This window comes from Littorina saxatilis, linkage group LG6 (assembly GCF_037325665.1).
Source record: "Littorina saxatilis isolate snail1 linkage group LG6, US_GU_Lsax_2.0, whole genome shotgun sequence".
NCBI lineage: Eukaryota > Metazoa > Mollusca > Gastropoda > Littorinimorpha > Littorinidae > Littorina > Littorina saxatilis.
The window spans coordinates 45,709,240-45,726,739 of NC_090250.1; the positions used below are offsets into that span (position 1 = coordinate 45,709,240).

Below are 17,500 nucleotides of genomic sequence, written 5' to 3' on the forward strand. Positions count from 1 at the left end.
AGGCGCTAGGTAGGGGGTGAGGTGGGGCGGGATGGGGTGGGTGGGAGATGCTGGGGGGGAATCACTTGCGCTGAAAGAGGTGTGTTTTTGAGATTTGTCTTGAATGTAGTGAGAGGAATCTGTGTGTCCTGAGAGCAGTGGTTATCTATTCCAGGTCACAGGGGCTTGATAGCGAAGGGACCTCTCGCCACATGTTTTTGTTTGCACTCATTGAGTGTTTTTGATGTTAGTCAACTACTAACTAAAAGATTTACTGATTGCATACATTTAGTGTTTATTGATTTGGAGGGTGGGGGCAAATGGCAGTATTATTACATGTGTATGGGTATACTAGTTGTGCATGTTCCAAATGGGGTGGAGGTTGGCATGGCAAGCAATAGCTCAGTCGGTATAGTGGCCTTGAAACCGGTTGTGGGGATTTATTTCTCAGAATTGACGTTGTGCAGACTCTGCTTGGTTTCTGAAATACTTATTAAGCCTGTGACTGTGTGCATACATAAAGATCTCAAGTTCACAGTTTCAGGCTTGGAATTAATGGAAACATCAACACACATGTAGGAAAAACTCAAAAAAGGAGGGGGGGGGAGTTTGGTCCCACGGTAGTGTTTGAATGAAACAATCTTACTTTTTAAGAGGGTAATCTTGCAGGACTATGATTCTTACATTGGTAGTTGACTAGTGTAGTTGTGTTTTGTACTAGTGAGGAATGTCATCTATGTCATGTGATTTCTTGCTTCTTCTTTTTGTGTGTGCAGCTAAAGATGTTGGACCTTGCCTACAGCCTAGTTTTGCATAGATCTCCAACACCGTGGCTTTACTCTGAGACACCACAGAAAACACAGCCTTTTCTGCTGCTGAAAGGTAAACATTAGGTTAAATTTGTGTTTGTTTTTGATTTGTATGTTTTCCTTTTGTAGTCTATGGCAGGAGATTTGTGCAGGTGTACAAATGGTAGAGGTGTCAGAGGAAATGTCCACTTGTTACTTGTCTCTATATCAGTATATATGTATCACAAATACGCATCAAATGTACTGATAGAGACCACATGGACAATTTCAAGCACTTTTCTGCCAGGGGTAGGGTCAGCTATGTAAGAATCATGTCTTACTCTGTTCATGCAAAAATAAGGTTCTGCATTTGAATGAGTTTGAATCAGGCACCTGTGTTTTTGCTCTTGTTTGTGCCCTCTTGTGAACTGTTAACTTATGAACAACCACCCCAGCAAGCAACTCTTTACTGTTCTGAGCACAACAGAAGGGCGCATGGTCTGGGCATATGGATGGTAAACACATCTCATGCACAAGTACAGGCCTGAAAGTGGCGAGTATTTTCAATTACTCGCCATGGCGAGTAAAAATCATGTAAATGGTGAGTAGAAATGTTAATCTACTCGCCACATGCGAGTAAAGTTGATAAAACAAATGGTTGTTTTGACGAGTAAAGTTTCAGTAAATTATGAGAAGTACATGTACTAGCAGTGCTTCATTTTGTGGACTTTCAGTGCTGAAGTATGATTGTGTGGATTGATCATTTTGTATTCTGTTATTCAGATTGCCACTTGCTTTCTTTTACATATATTTACAAGATGGTGGCTGATTTGTGTGTGTTGCAGAACACAGGTCCATGAATAAAAGAACCCAGCTGGTATTCTTCATTCATGGAAAATGAAAGGAAATTTATCAGCCAGGATTCGCCACTCACTCTGCTAAGGGGGAACCCCGGTCAGCCCTACAGTGGATGAACAGCTTGGTCCTTGGAGGGAAAGGTAACTACTGCAGCACTTTAGAAGGGGTCTATGTCGACCAACAGTGGCTGTATTCCCTGTATGTTAATTTCCTGTACATATACAGGGAATATACTTCCGTTAGACGCCATGGAGTTACTTCAAGCTTACGAAAGTGAAAGTGATTCAATGGACGAGAGTACCAGCGAGGAAAACATAATACCAGGCTGTTGGGGGTGGGGGTGCAGATGTTTCTTAACTAAATCCGTTTTGATAAACGGTCGAAGCATGTTTTGCTTGACTGGATGCCGCACGCGAATTCAGGATTTTAAATAGATTCTCCTATCTAACCGCAGTCACGCGCTTGGCGCAAGATTGTACGATATTATACTTCTTTACAGAAAATCCAACTGTATTCCCGGTACACAGGGAAAACACCTATGGCTATGGGGAATACACCTTCTTTTGGTCGACATAGACCCCTTCAACCTTACAATATGTGAATGTGTAGAATATTATGCTTTTGCTTAAAGCTTGTTACATATGACTAAGACAGAAATGTTAATCATTCCCTTGGTGCAAATCATAAAAAGAACAATAGCGATCTGATGTACTGTGGATCAATCGAGGAAAAGGTGTGTATGACCTAGAAGAAACTGGTTTTGAAAGTGCTGAGGATGGATGGAACATTGATGCAATATCATTTACTACATTGAACCTGGGTTTCAAACTGAAGTGCTTTTTTATGCTTCTTGTTATATATATGGTCTCGATTGACTCCTGTGTTCAAGAGACTGTAAACAACCATAAACAATCTTGTGTTGTTATGTGGTGGTGGTTTTGCTGTTGTCTAGCATCTACCCGTAATTGGCTTTATCAAATGCACCAGAAACGAGCATGAGTTTGTCGGATTAGTGAACTGTTTGAAAAACTTTAATGTATTTGTGGTTGACAGGTTGTTATTATTTCTATATTGTGTTCTTCTTTTTCTCAGGTGGGCTGTCTTCTGAAACATATGAATCGGGAGCGTCACATCTTTCTTCCTGAGACATCCCCTCTTGAAAATGGTGTGGCGTTTAGCTGAATGGAAACGTGGCAGTGTCCTGTTTTTCATAGCTTCGATGCGCGAAGTTGGGGATTTCAGCAGAGAATTTATTGATTGATTAATTAATTAGTTATTTAAGCTCACCTCACTCCTTAGTGTTATTTAGGGGGATGGGGGGGGGGGGGGGGGGGGTGTTGGCCTGGATCTTGTTAGTGAACTTTCTTTCTGGCAACTCGCATCAGAAATTCCAGGTTTGCTTTCAAGGCAATAGACGGTTTTTGAAAATAATTCTGTTAGGATTATCAGCAGTCCGGAGGTGTAAAAATCCCTGTACTGCAGTCAGGTTTTTCAAAACATCTCGAGCACGCTCTACGCCTCTGACGGGCTGTATCCCACAATCGGGACAAACGACCAACTTGGATGTGTATGCCATGCGCACAATATGATACCCCTTGCCTTTAAAAATCAGCGGTCACGAGTTCATCAGAGTTCAGAATTTGTTGTGTAAAAGATAGCCGCTGTCAGCTAGCCATTCGTGGCTCAGGTGATTATATTTAATACAAATTTAAAAAAAGGTTTCTTATGTAGCGCACGCCGCACAGCATACACATCACAGTCAGTCGCTTGTCCTGATCGCAGGATAGCGTGAAACATGCTCCGGGAGACTGCCAATAATCCTTACATAGTTATTTTAAAGAAATTGTGTATTGGTACAGCATGTTATGCATGTACTAAGATAGCTATTTGTAAATATTTGGTAGATATTTATGGTGGTGTCCCGAATTGCTCCCTCCCAATTTGCCCCATCCCATATGGTCCCCAATTATTCTTGCATTTTGCTGTGAGTAACATAACGTGTGCAAAGGCATTTGTCTGAAGCGCATTTCCAAAAAGACCCCCCGCGGGTTAGGGGGAAGAATTTACCCGATGCTCCCCAGCATGTCGTAAGAGGCGACTAACGGATTCTGTTTCTCCTTTTACCCTTGTTAAGTGTTTCTTATATAGTCAATGTTTGTACAGATTTTAGTCAAGCAGTATGGAAGAAATGTTAAGTCCTTTGTACTGGAAACTTGCATTCTCCCAGTAAGGTAGTATATTGTACTACGTTGCAAGCCCCTGGAGCATTTTTTTTATTAGTGCTTTTGTGAACAAGAAACAATTAACAAGTGGCTCTATCCCATCTCCCCCCCTTTCCCTGTCGCGATATAACCTTCGTTAAACACCAATTAAAGAAAGAATTTCCAAAAAGCATAGTTACCATTTGTTTTTTTAAATCTGAATCCGTGACTGTTGTTCTTGAATACTCTTTCGTTTAGGTTTCCAAAAATGCTGATATAAAGGGGAAGGATAGTTGAAACTGTAACCGTTTACATTTTGCTCCCAGATTTGCAGTTGTTGTTTTTACTAGGAGTTTGGACGGGCTCGGTGTTCTTGTGGATAAGACATCGGCCTCCTATTCAGAAGGTCATGAGTCAAAATCGCGGCCGCCTGGTAGGTTAAAGGTGGAGAATTTTCTGATCTCCAAGGTCATTGCTTATGTGCAGACCTGCTAGTGCCTTATCCTCCTTCGTGTGTACACGCAATCACAAGACCAAGTGCGCACGGAAAAGATCCTGTAACCCATGTCAGAGTTTGGTGGGTTATAGAAACACAAAAATACCCTGCATGCTTCCCCCGAAAGCGGCGTATGGCTGCCTGAATGGTGGGGTAAAAACGGTCATACACGTAAAAATCCACTCGTGCAAATTTGTGAGTGAACGTGGGAGTTTCAGCCCATGAGCGAAGAAGAAGAAGAACTATGAGTTTTACTCTTTTAAAAAAATTATTTTCAAATTCGAAGATTGCCACAACAGTAGTCTATCTCATCCGACTTGAACCCTTCAGACTCCCTGTACATGTACTTGCAGTTTAAACTCATATTTTGTCTGAGAATAGTTTTCAAATGCAAAGTCCTTCAGAAAAACTGCGAGATAAAAATCTGGAGTGCTAATATCGTGTTGGTGTATCGTGTCAGTGGCCGAGTGGTAACGCACTTGCGCTCGGAAGCGAGAGGTTGCGAGTTCGACCCTGGGTCAGGGCGTTAGCAATTTTCTGCCCCCTTTCCTAACCTAGGTGGTGGGTTCAAGTCTTTCGGATGAGACGAAAAACCGAGGTCCCTTCGTGTACACTACATTGGGGTGTGCACGTTAAAGATCCCACGATTGACAAAAGGGTCTTTCCTGGCAAAATTGTATAGGCATAGATAAATTTTCATAAAAATGTCCACCAAAATACCCGTGTGACTTGGAATAATAGGCCGTGAAAAGCAGGATATGCGCCGAAATGGCTGCGATCTGCTGGCCGATGTGAATGCGTGATGTATTGTGTAAAACAATATTACATCTCACACGGCATAAATAAATCCCTGTGCCTTGAATATGTGCGCGATATAAATTGCATAAAATAAAATTAAAATAAAATCCCCGAGCTTAGAACTGTACCCACAGAATACGCGCAATATAAGCCTCATATTGATTGGTATGTAAGAAATGTTAAAGTCCTTTGTACTGGAAACTTGCATTCTCCCAGTAAGGTAGTATATTGTACTACGTTGCAAGCCCCTGGAGCAATTTTTTGATTAGTGCTTTTGTGAACAAGAAACAATTAACAAGTGGCTCTATCCCATCCCCCATCCCCCCCCCCCCCCCCCCCCCCTCTTTCCCCGTCGCGATATAACCTTGAACGGTTGAAAACGACGTTAAACACCAAATATAGAAAGAAAGAATAATCTTTGAACAGCATTTGGTTGGAAAATGAAAGTCTTCACAAAGCTATCTTCTTCTATTTGTGTGGGTTAATAAATAGGATTTAACATAACAATGTGGTACTGGTATGGGTTTTGTAAAGTGATTACTCAACTTCTGTGAATTGTACCTTCGTGGTGATCATGCTACACACTGGGTAATTCAAGCACAGAAAATAATATTTCTTAATAATTTGGCCTTATAAATGTACTCCGTGACTGTATTTGTATATGGTGAAAAGGAGAAGATATAAAATTTGTGAAATAGGACTTCGTATTTGGTTTTGTCATAATGAATTTGTTGTTTCTGTGTGTGTGTGTGTGTGTGTTGTGTGTGTGTGTGTGTGTGTGTGTGTGTGTGTGTGTGTGTGTGTGTGTGTGTGAGCATGCATGCGTGCTTATGTGTGAGTGCACAATTGTGTGTGTGTATTAATCCAGCAGAAACAGCTTCTCTTCCATACATTTGAATCATTTATATTGATACCACATGGAGACTATTCTGAACACACAAGCGTGGTTTTCTCTCTACAGTGCTTTTCCTAAAGTTAAATATTGAATTTTTGAATTTAAAAGTTTTTGGCACACCACTTTAAGATAATGCTCAAGGAAAATAAATAGTCTTCTTTTTTCATTAACGCTTTTTCTCACAGTGATGTGTCAATATCTCAGACGCAAATCCAGAGTCATGCACCGTTTTATGCTTGGGAAGCGCACTATACTCACTTTGGTAACGGTCACTGTTAGAAACATGCATACCAATCAATCAATTAAGCGAAAATGAATGATAAGATTCGATTATGTTCTTCTTTTTGTGCACAGGCGGTTATATACAAACGTGCATAGTGTCAAAAGAAATCACACACACACACACACTGAAAGTATGAAGAAGCCCCTCCAACTTTTGGTTGAGTTTGACTGCATTACCTTGAGGAGACTGACGACACTTCACAATGGAAAAAAATAATAACTTTTACATTTCAGTGATTTGTTTTAAGTACAAAAGTACAAGTGAAAGTAGAAATAAATTAATGTGACACTATCCCGTAATCACATATCAGGGTCAACTATAATCAGTCCATTGGTTTACAAAACTTTATTCAATTTGTTATCATGACAGAAACAATGCATTGTTTTTTTTAAGATAACTCAAGCATAAATGCTTATTTTAAGTCATCCTGGTATGTACATAACAAAGTTTAGCATGATGGCGGACTAGATACATTTACTCATTTCAGACAACGAAAACAAACAGACAAACCTGATGCGCAAGCAATCAAAAAATGGAGGGGGTGGTAGTACAGAACTTGGTGGGGGTAAAAACAAGAAACAAAAAGTAATGGGGTACGAGAGAACAGAATTCAGCATAAGGGGGAAAAAAAAGGACGACGAAGACTTGGAGCGCCAGAAATGTTGGAAGAGTGGGTCACGTCACAATAATATTAAATGCACAGAAGACACACACGCAAAGTTAATACATTTTGTGATCGGCGAAAATGGCACTAAATTACATAACGATTGGGCCATAATCGATAAGTCGAAACAAGGACACAAAACACGAGAGAAATTACGAAGAACAATTGGTCAGGCAGCATTTGTCTCATGACAGTGTCAAATGAACATTATGAATAAAATGTAGAGGCTCATGTACGGAACATGCCTGGTTGTCTTAATAAATTCTTGTACAGTTATGAATATGGTCTGATTGACATTCCGGGAATATTGCGGGATGCCTTTCAATAATATTTCAATAAACTTATAATCAGTTATCAATTGACAATAATCGTACATCTCTACACAAGGGTCAATGCAACAAATAGTGCTCAGCAGTCTCCCTTGGGTAACCGCACTCACATTTGGGGCATTCCTTGAGGTGCCGCTGACATAAATCAAAATTCAAATCACTCATACCAATACGCAGTCTGCAATTATGGACTTTTTCAAATCTATCTCCAAAATAATAATGACATGGTACTTTAAAATCAACGTTGATTGCAGTAAAGTAATTGACTGACAATTAGGGTTGTATGTGGGGTGCCTAAAATTTGAACTTTTCTTATTCCCGAATATTTTTTGTGGGCGCAGAAGCACGGGGCAAATGGTATTGTTTTTTTCTGGAGGGGGATCAGACAATATAAAACCAATTAGAGGCCGAGTTGCCTGACAGAAAGGCCAATTCTAGCCCCAGTCCATGCCGGTTACATGTAATTAGCTATGCACACATTTGAGATCGATACCCAACCTTACTGAGCATCAGTTCTTTGCGTTATTTTAATTTTCTTGTTTTTCTTTAAAATAAAAAAGGGAATGGTTTTATTGATGTCATTTTATTATGTCATTATCTAGTCAGCATAAATGACTTTTGTGGATACAGGAGAAAGTGTTAACGATGTGAAGATTTCAAGTGTGGTTTGTGGTCATCTGCTCAGTTGACCACTTAAAATGTTGTTTCATTTGATGATACGTTTTGTTTGGTGTTCCCGCTTGAATGTGACAGTAAGTTGTACAATGTTACTCTGTGTGTGTGTGTGTGTGTGTGTGTGTGTGTGTGTGTGTGTGTCATGTGTGTGTGTGTGTGTGTGTGCGTGTGTGCGTGCGTGAGTGTGTTTGTGTGTGTTGGTGTGTGTGTGTGTTTGGTAACCGGCTTTGTACAGCGGGACCACCTTATTTTGTCATGTATTTTTATTCATTCTGGAGCTTTATTAAATAAACTGCCCATTTCAATCACAACTCTGGTCTGGTCTTATTGTCAGTGTTGCATAAATGATTGTATGTGAGCTTGTGAACATACAAAGAAAAAAGAAAGAAACATTCTGTGTCGAAATATCTTGACTAAAAATCAGGCGGAAGACTACACCTGTTGCATTTCCTATTATGCTCAGGCAATTATAACTGAGGGCGGAAGCGACAATGATTCGTTTTCCCCCCAGATAACATTAATTTGTAGAGACGGAAAAGGAACACGCACATTCTGGAACTGATTTGTGTAAATAACTGAGAGGGTGTTTTGTCTGTTTTGTGAAACGGTCCTCACACATTTGCAAAGTTCCACAGTTAGGCAGCTGAATTAAAGCATTACATAATGCATAGTGTAAACTCTAGGCCTACTTCAAGGTCTTATTACTTCAAGATGCATACACGTGCTGTTGTATCTGTTAGTGCTTGCCGGACACCAGTGCTGATTAAAATGGCTTAGATTGTTACTAATTTGAAACTACAGTATGTCCTTTTACGCGTTGTGGCAACTGAATTTTGTTGGTACCGATGATTTATACAAAGACTTTTATCACAGGTTTCTTCCATATCAAACATTTATACTTACCTTCAAGTTCGAGTTTACCTTTACTTTCACGAGGAGAGTCTGTGTGTGTGTGTGTGTGTGTGTGTGTGTGTGTGTGTGTGTGCGTGCGTGTGTGCACGCTTAAATATTCTTGATTTTTGAACATAAGCAGTTTATCTGTCATGGAGTTGTGTGTGTTTTCATGTCTGCGTGTTCTTTTCCCCCTCCTTCCTCCTCTCGGCAGTCCGGCTTCAGTCATTTTATTCCTCCCCTCAAAGCAGACAGCAGCATTGTGTTAATGTTCAGAACTTTGCCAGGTTTTTTGTTTGTTTGTTGTGCTTCTTTAATTTAGGTTTGTTGTTTGTTTAAAACACTCAAACATACGCACACATCCACACGCACACTTTTACTTTTTAAGTTATAATAAGTATTGCATTCAGCCACGGTTTTTTTTTCTCAGTTGATATTCTGATTTTTGCCATTTTTTTGTGTAATTTGTTTTTGTTGTGCTTGTTTGATGTAGGTTTGGTGTTGTTTGTCGTTGTTTGTTTAACACACACTCAAACACACACTAACCAGACACACACACACACCACCACCACCACCACCACCACAAGAATAGGTTTACACTCACTTTTTCCTCCACGTTTTAATTTTGGCAATATCATTAACCCAGGATTGCAAAGCAGGGATCATTTGTCAATTTCATAACAACGTACATACAATTTCAGCTGGTCACTTCAATAAAATGTGCATCATCACAGGTTTCTGCTGGAATGACAGTGTCTTATCTGTCAACACAAAATACACACACACAAAATGAGTGTGATGCTGTATGCCTCCTAACAGATCCTAACTTCACCCTCCAAACCTCCCTGCAGATGTATGTTCTGTGCACAAAAATAACCTTTTAAAATATACAAAATGCAGACGACATTTCTACATTTGTAGTTGTGCTGCAGACCTGTTTACCCCCATAAGTGTTTTGGAGTAATGCTCAGCCCCAAAAATAGTAATCCTGGTACAAAAATAGTAATCATCCAGCATTCGTCGCCAATTACAACGCACATGACAACTGTGTCTGCGAAACGCAATCATGCACATATATCCATCATTCACAAACAAAACACATCAGTCAGTTTTTGTAGTCATCATAATGTCAAAGAAGATTACATCAAAAGCACATGCATCACTGATTCTTTTTCTTTTGCTCGTAGTAGGCCTTTTTCAGTGTGTCAAGCGCTTCTCTACTGTACTTGCGCTTGCTGAAGGTACTGAACTTGTCAAATTCAGGTGCACGGAGCCCCTGGGGCTTTTAGTCATACCTCAGGCAGCTATCTGTTAGAAGAACTAACAAGTTTCATTGACTTGCACCCAAAGAGTCAAGAACTGCGATTTTTTTACGAATCAATTTCGTACTCAGACCCGGCTGGTCTTGACCTATTTTTGGATCTAAATTTAGATCAGGTAGATCACCACATCATGCACAAAAAGACACGTCACTAGCAAACTATGTCAGACATCATCATGAGTTTGTATAAAACAAAATGGAGGCCGGAATCACTCAGTTGAATCGAACTCCGACCAAACACCACGTAATAACTAGGTTAATTTATGCACTCGCGTGAACAAGAAACTGTCGAGCTTCACAGATGTCGTCGTTGGGTAGTTTTACTACCATAGGAGGATTTTTGAACTGTAAATGCACTCAGCTGCAACAAAAACGCAAAACGAAGGCTGTAAGCTGCACTGTGCCTTTAAGTAGCTCAACACAATGATCGCAGCCCAGGGTGCTAACACAGTTTGGAAGGTCAAGGTTTTATAGTATGCTTCACTAACGGGATCTTATAAAAAAAGCTAAAACATTTACCACTGAAGAAAAACCATCTCTGAACAATTCAAAATTGTCACACTACTAGTTTTACATTTTAAGGATCTTGCCTAGTGCACATCTTTTTATTATGAAACATTTGTATTGTAAACAAAAGAAAACACAATGTCTTGTGATCTGTAAATGTTCTTAATACAGGGAACTTTATACATTGTTCAAGTGAAGTACTGTACAGCCTATTTAGCTTGTTCATTTTCTCCCTATAATCTGCTACAATTCAATAAACTGCTGTAAACTTGTGTGCCCTTAAAGTAGATTTATGTCCTTCTGTGTGGGCACCTTCTTCTTCTTCTTCCTCTTCAGTGTTCAGTGTTTGCATTTGGATGTGTGCTCTCTGGCCAAGTCTTGTTGCACAGGGGTACGGGTGGCAAGAAAAGGCCACCCTCTCAGAACGTGTTGCAGAGTCTGTTCTTCCTACCCTAGCCACAGTCGCACGCTGTAGGTGCAAAACCTATCCTTTTGATGTGTACCTTCAGACAGCAGTGTTCTGTGCAAAGGCGAAAGATGGCTGTCTGTTCTGCGTGAGTAAGATGGGGCTATGGTCTTGAATGAGCTGGTAGCTGTCTGTCTTTAAAAAAAAAAAAAAAAAAATAGACATCAAAGAAGCTGCAGCACCAGCCAAGTGTTGACTGTTTTCTTTATGCGTAACCTGGTCCTGGCAGTAGCTGTTGTCCATCTGTAAACAAGCAAGATCATTATTATAATATATTGATGGTGTATTTGTTTTACCCAAAAGACGATTAAAATAACATTTAATTTTTGTTTTAGTTATGTGGCATACATGCAGTGGAACGATCATATCTTGTGATATCTTCCCTCTGAGAAAAAAAACTACTATTCAAAATGTACTTTTACATACTTTTTTGTTAACTTAGGCTTTTGAAGATCCACATCCAATCCTGCCACAATGTAGGCACAATCATAGGCTAAAATTGTCAGGGTGATTTACCATCGAACTGTCCTCAACATTCTATGCTGACACACACATGCACACACACACTGGCACAGACACATAACTTGACTTCACTTAGGAAGGTTATGTGATGCTTAAATCATTTGTCTTGCCACTAGTTCATCACAAGTAACCACTGTGTTTGTTGCTGGTATGTGCTTAAATGGAGGGATAGTCTTATCCCATGGTAAAACATTTTTTTTTTAAAAAAGCCTGGCAGGTGATGTGAGATGTGAGCCAAACTGTGTTCACGAAAAGCAGCCGGCCTTTAATAACACAAAGCTGCCTCTGTACACAATTCTGCTTTTACACATGCTATCCCTTAACTTGGATTTATACCAAAAATCAAGCCTGGTTTCATAGGAAACAGTCAGAATGTTGATTCAGCATTTAGAATGATAATCTTATTTCATGTACACGCCTTGGCAAATCTGACAATTAAGTAAGCAGAAGTTTTCTTCACGGGACGGATTTGCTCATTTTATTATGTAGCAATGCACTTCACTTGGTCACATACACCCCCCCCCCCCCCCTCTGTGCACAGTGATAGTTTTAAACAAGGAATTCTGTAAACACAGGGGTGGTCAAATACACCCCCCCTTCCCTCTGTGCACAGTGATAGTTTTAAACAAGGAATTCTGTAAACACAGGGGTGGTCAAATACACCCCCCCCCCCCTTCCCTCTGTGCACAGTGATAGTTTTAAACAAGGAATTCTGTAAACAAAGGGGTGGTCAAATACACCCCCCCCCCCTTCCCTCTGTGCACAGTGATAGTTTTAAACAAGGAATTCTGTAAACACAGGGGTGGTCAAATACACCCCCCCTTCCCTCTGTGCACAGTTATAGTTTTAAACAAGGAATTCTGTAAACACAGGGGTGGTCAAAAACACCCCCCCCCCTTCCCTCTGTGCACAGTGATAGTTTTAAACAAGGAATTCTGTAAACACAGGGGTGGTCAAAAACACCCCCCCCCCTTCCCTCTGTGCACAGTGATAGTTTTAAACAAGGAATTCTGTAAACACAGGGGTGGTCAAATACACCCCCCCCCCTTCCCTCTGTGCACAGTGATAGTTTTAAACAAGGAATTCTGCTGTAAACACAGGGGTGGTCAAATCCACCCCCCCCCCCCCCTTCTCTCTGTGCACAGTGATAGTTTTAAACAAGGAATTCTGTAAACACAGGGGTGGTCAAATACACCCCCCCCTTTCCCTCTGTGAACAGTGATAGTTTTAAACAAGGAATTCTGTAAACACAGGGGTGGTCAAATACACCCCCCCTTCTTCCCTCTGTGCACAATGATAGTTTTAAACAAGGAATTCTGTAAACACAGGGGTGGTCAAATACACCCCCCCTTCCCTCTGTGCACAGTGATAGTTTTAAACAAGGAATTCTGTAAACACAGGGGTGGTCAAATACACCCCCCCCTTCTTCCCTCTGTGCACAATGATAGTTTTAAACAAGGAATTCTGTAAACACAGGGGTGGTCAAATACACCCCCCCTTCCCTCTGTGCACAGTGATAGTTTTAAACAAGGAATTCTGTAAACACAGGGGTGGTCAAATACACCCCCCCCCTTCCCTCTGTGCATAGTGATAGTTTTAAACAAGGAATTCTGTAAACGCAGGGGTGGTCAAATACACCCCCCCCCCCCCTTCCCTCTGTGCACAGTGATAGTTTTAAACAAGGAATTCTGTAAACACAGGGGTGGGACTCTCTTGTGATGAAAAAGGAGGAAATCCCTTTTTTTCCAGGGGGTTCGGGGGCATGTTACCCCGAATTTTGGTTAAATGGTACATTAAAATCTGTGCAATCTGACAAAAAAGACATTCTCCACACTCCCCAACCTCCCCCCCCCCCTCAAAATTACTATTAGTTATCAGTCAGCACAATTTAACTCTCAAGCCTCCAGTGTTCTGTTTCATCTCCACGTCTCTCCAAATCATTCACTCAACAAGTCATAGATATTGTAATGAAATGTGACGCGGAAAAATAGATTACTCCAGCAGAATTCGTAAGTTGTGTCGGCGGAAATCCGCGGAAAAGTCCCACCCCTGAAAAAGCACTGCATGGTGCCTTTTCCAGAAATAAATTCATCAAAAAATGTCAACTCACAACAGCAAGAGTCAGTGTGTCGATTGTTCATATGTGACAAAGTTGAGGGATGAGCTTATCCTATGTTAAAGCCTGGCCAGAACTGAGACGGTGACGAGAAGTAGTGTGCCTATAATGACACAATGCTTTCTTCGTAAGCAATTAGATTCAACATCTCAGATCTGGTCAGGCCTATACAAATGCCATCTCTCAACTTGGTCCATACAAAAATCATGAACCTGGCTTAATTCTGTACAGAGTGGGAATTTGTTTTTCTTTTTTTCGAAATCCAAAATAAGCAAAATCAGGTCTTAAAATCAATCAATCAATATGAGGTTTATATCGCGCGTATTCCGTGGGTACAGTTCTAAGAGCAGGGATTTATTTTATCTTTTTATTTTATGCAATTTATATCGTGCACATATTCAAGGCGCAGGGATTTATTTATGCCGTGTGAGATGGATTTTTTTTTTACACAATACATCACGCATTCACATCGGCCAGCAGATCGCAGCCATTTCAGCGCATATCCTACTTTTCACGGCCTATTATTCCAAGTCACACGGGTATTTTGGTGGACATTTTTATCTATGCCTATACAATTTTGCCAGGAAAGACCCTTTTGTCAATCGTGAGATCTTTAACGTGCACACCCCAATGTAGTGTACATGAAGGGACCTCGGTTTTTCGTCTCATCCGAAAGACTAGCACTTGAACCCACCACCTAGGTTAGGGAAGGTGGGAGAAAATTGCTAACGCCCTGACCCAGGGTCGAACTCGCAACCTCTCGCTTCCGAGCGCAATTGCGTTACCACTCGGCCACCCAGTCCAAGTCCAAATGGAGCAAGTCTTAAAATGGGAGTGAATTTACAGATGTTATGAACAAGAAGTCTGCGAAAACAGGGTCATTAATAGGAAGGAGTCTTAGATTGGGGTGTCTTAAAAGGGGCAGGGGTGGAGGCCACTGTAATGACCATGAAATAATCAAAATAATACTATCAGTCATCTTATTCTCTACCAAATTTCTAGAGGTCAAGACAATGATACAGATTATTTACTTGTGTCACTGTTAGTGTCATTCTATGAATAACAGACCGATAGAAAGAGAGCTCTGTGTCTTGTACCTGGGTTCGTGCTCAGTTGCTTGAAAATTGACTTGTCAGAGGTTCTTCTTCAGCCTTACACCAGCCTACAGCGGTAGCTTCTACTTCACCAAACTTTGTTCTGAAACAAAACAAATAAAACACATCTTCAGGGTCAAGCATATGTATCAAATCATGATCACACAATTAAACCTTCTTCTTTGGTCAGTACTATTGAAGATTTGTTAATTGTTTCTTGTTCACAAAAGCACTAATCAAAAAATTGCTCCAGGGGCTTGCAACGCAGTACAATATATTACCTTACTGGGAGAATGCAAGTTTCCAGTACAAAGAACTTAACATTTCTTACATACTGCTTGACTAAAATCTTTACAAACATTGACTATATTCTATACAAGAAACACTTAACAAGGGTAAAAGGAGAAACAGAATCCGTTAGTCGCCTCTTACGACATGCTGGGGGGCATCGGGTAAATTCTTCCCCCTAACCCGCGGGGGGTTGTACAAGATAATGAAATAGAGTGAATTTTGAAGTGCATTCATAATTAAAGCCCAATCATGTGGTTTAACCTACCTAGTCTTGAAAAGCCTGTCCGAGGAAACAGATCAAGCACCCTTCCGCAGACCTTCCTGACGGAAGAGTCTTGGTTGTAACCGCTCACTTTCTAAAGTAGTCCATAAGCAGTTCCATGTGCCTATGTTATCACTGTAACCAGCTCCTTTGTGTACCTGTGATCTGGATGAGCTGCAACACATAAAACTTTCATATGAACACTATGTCAAGTATACCAGTTAGCATCCATCAAACACTGACTGACTGAGGAGCATCACAAGATCTGTTCTAAGGAGGTAACAACTATTGTCACAAAGTGTTTATGATACAGCTGCAGGCACATGGCACTGAGTGGTCAATTGGTGAGGGGGGGGGGGGGGGGGGCAGAAGTTCTGCTCAGTCTTGTCTGCTGATACTACACTTTGTGGTGGTGTAAGGCAGGGAATCACACCCCAACCACTGGCCCCGCCCACCTGGTGTCGAGTGCCTGTGGATACATCAATCCCAGTCATGGCTGGCCCCCGGTTGACAACTGCCATGTACGTCATGTACGGGTACATTTACTTTGCAGTACAGATTAGTTTTCAATAGCAATGACATCATGGACGCACACCTGCCCAACGCAGACAAGGACAGCAAAATCAGGGACCAAACGTGATAAAGAGTAACTAATCGTCACAAACATCAAAATGCTTTGCATTTCTTGACCAGATAACAATCATTTCTGGGCAATTGAAGATTATTATTCCACCTACAGGCTATCACCCCCATGGCTGTTACTTGTAACACATTTCATTTCTTAAAATATGTTTTGTAAAGTAATACTGTAGTTAATAGATTTCTCTGAAAGGCACATTCCTTCTCATGAAAACAATTTGGCTCACCGTCTAAGATCTGGTCAGGCTTTAAAATGGGATAAGACATGATCTCTTAACTTGTTCACATACCCACAATGAACGGTCTGGTTGCTCTCTGCGCCAAGTGCGATTGTGTTATGAATAAATGCTGTAAAAGCTACAACTGTACTAGCTCATTTAAAAAAAAAAAATCACAAAATGTCACTTCACCACAGCAAGCAAACAGTGTGTTTATTTCTGGTATAGAACAGACACACACATACACACACACACACACATACACCAAAGCAACACAAAAGCCCAAAACATGCCTACCATCTAAATGAGGAATCCAGTTCCAACTGTCTTCTGCCAATATAACACTGCCAGAGACACCATGGTGTAGAAAGTCAGTTTAAAGAGAGACTACCTGAAAGAAAAATGATACAATAATAATAAAACACCCAGTGCAATAGACATACTTGCTCGTTAAAGGCTTACTTTACCATGTAAAAACATTTTGCTTCACAGTCTCAGATCTTGTCAGGCTTTTACTTGGGATAAGATCATCCCTCTACTTGGACGAATAGCAACATAGATCAGCTTGAATGCTCTCTGTGCAGAGTGGTTTTTGTTTGTTTGTTAAAGAATTAGTTTTGTTAACAACACTGGTACCTTTTTGTGAAAATATTTCATCACACATTTTAACTCACCACAGCAAGCAGTCACTGAATATATAATTTTTTGTATGTGGCCAAGATGAGGGATTCCATGTTAAAGCATAGCCACATTATACTGTAGTGACAAGGCAAGTGGGCCTTTAAATTGTAAACTGATATATTGTGCAGACAAATGAACTAAGGCTTGTGAAGATCCATAATCCTGCTACACAAAGACACAATCATTCAGAGGTTGAAATTGCCAGGGTCATTTTCCATCCCCATGTAGCCTGGATTTAATTACTGGCATGTTTTTCAGTTAAAGAGATGTGTCACTCAGAATGACAGGAGATGGTTCACTCAATGCAGAGCATGATATAACATTGATTTCTTCATGCCATCTGATTTGCAGTTGAATTCACAGGGCGAGAAAAATTCTAGACTGTCCTCAACATTCTATGCTGACTGTAAATTGTAATTATATAATACATCCACCCTAGCTAACTGGTACACTAATCACTTGCTCTGGCTTACTTCTTTTTCCAACATAATAAATCTGTTATTTGTACTTTAGCCTTTTGTGGTAA

At 40.6% G+C, this 17,500-nt stretch overlaps 2 long non-coding RNA genes across 2 annotated transcripts in view; one reads left to right on the top strand and one right to left on the bottom strand.

Moving 5' to 3' along the window:
- The first annotated feature begins 680 nt into the window (after positions 1-680).
- LOC138969328 (uncharacterized) lies at positions 681-5,820 on the top strand. Its single transcript, XR_011456423.1, has 3 exons — positions 681-861; positions 1,613-1,765; positions 2,718-5,820. It is a non-coding gene; the product is annotated as an uncharacterized lncRNA (long non-coding RNA).
- A 4,142-nt stretch (positions 5,821-9,962) lies between these two features.
- LOC138969329 (uncharacterized) overlaps positions 9,963-17,500 on the bottom strand; it is a 9,024-nt gene continuing 1,486 nt past the window's right edge. The window contains exons 3-6 of the long non-coding RNA XR_011456424.1: positions 16,591-16,684; positions 15,440-15,610; positions 14,887-14,986; positions 9,963-11,394 (exon numbers count right to left, since the gene is read on the bottom strand). This is a non-coding gene — a long non-coding RNA (uncharacterized lncRNA). The remainder of the gene's footprint in view (positions 11,395-14,886; positions 14,987-15,439; positions 15,611-16,590; positions 16,685-17,500) is intronic.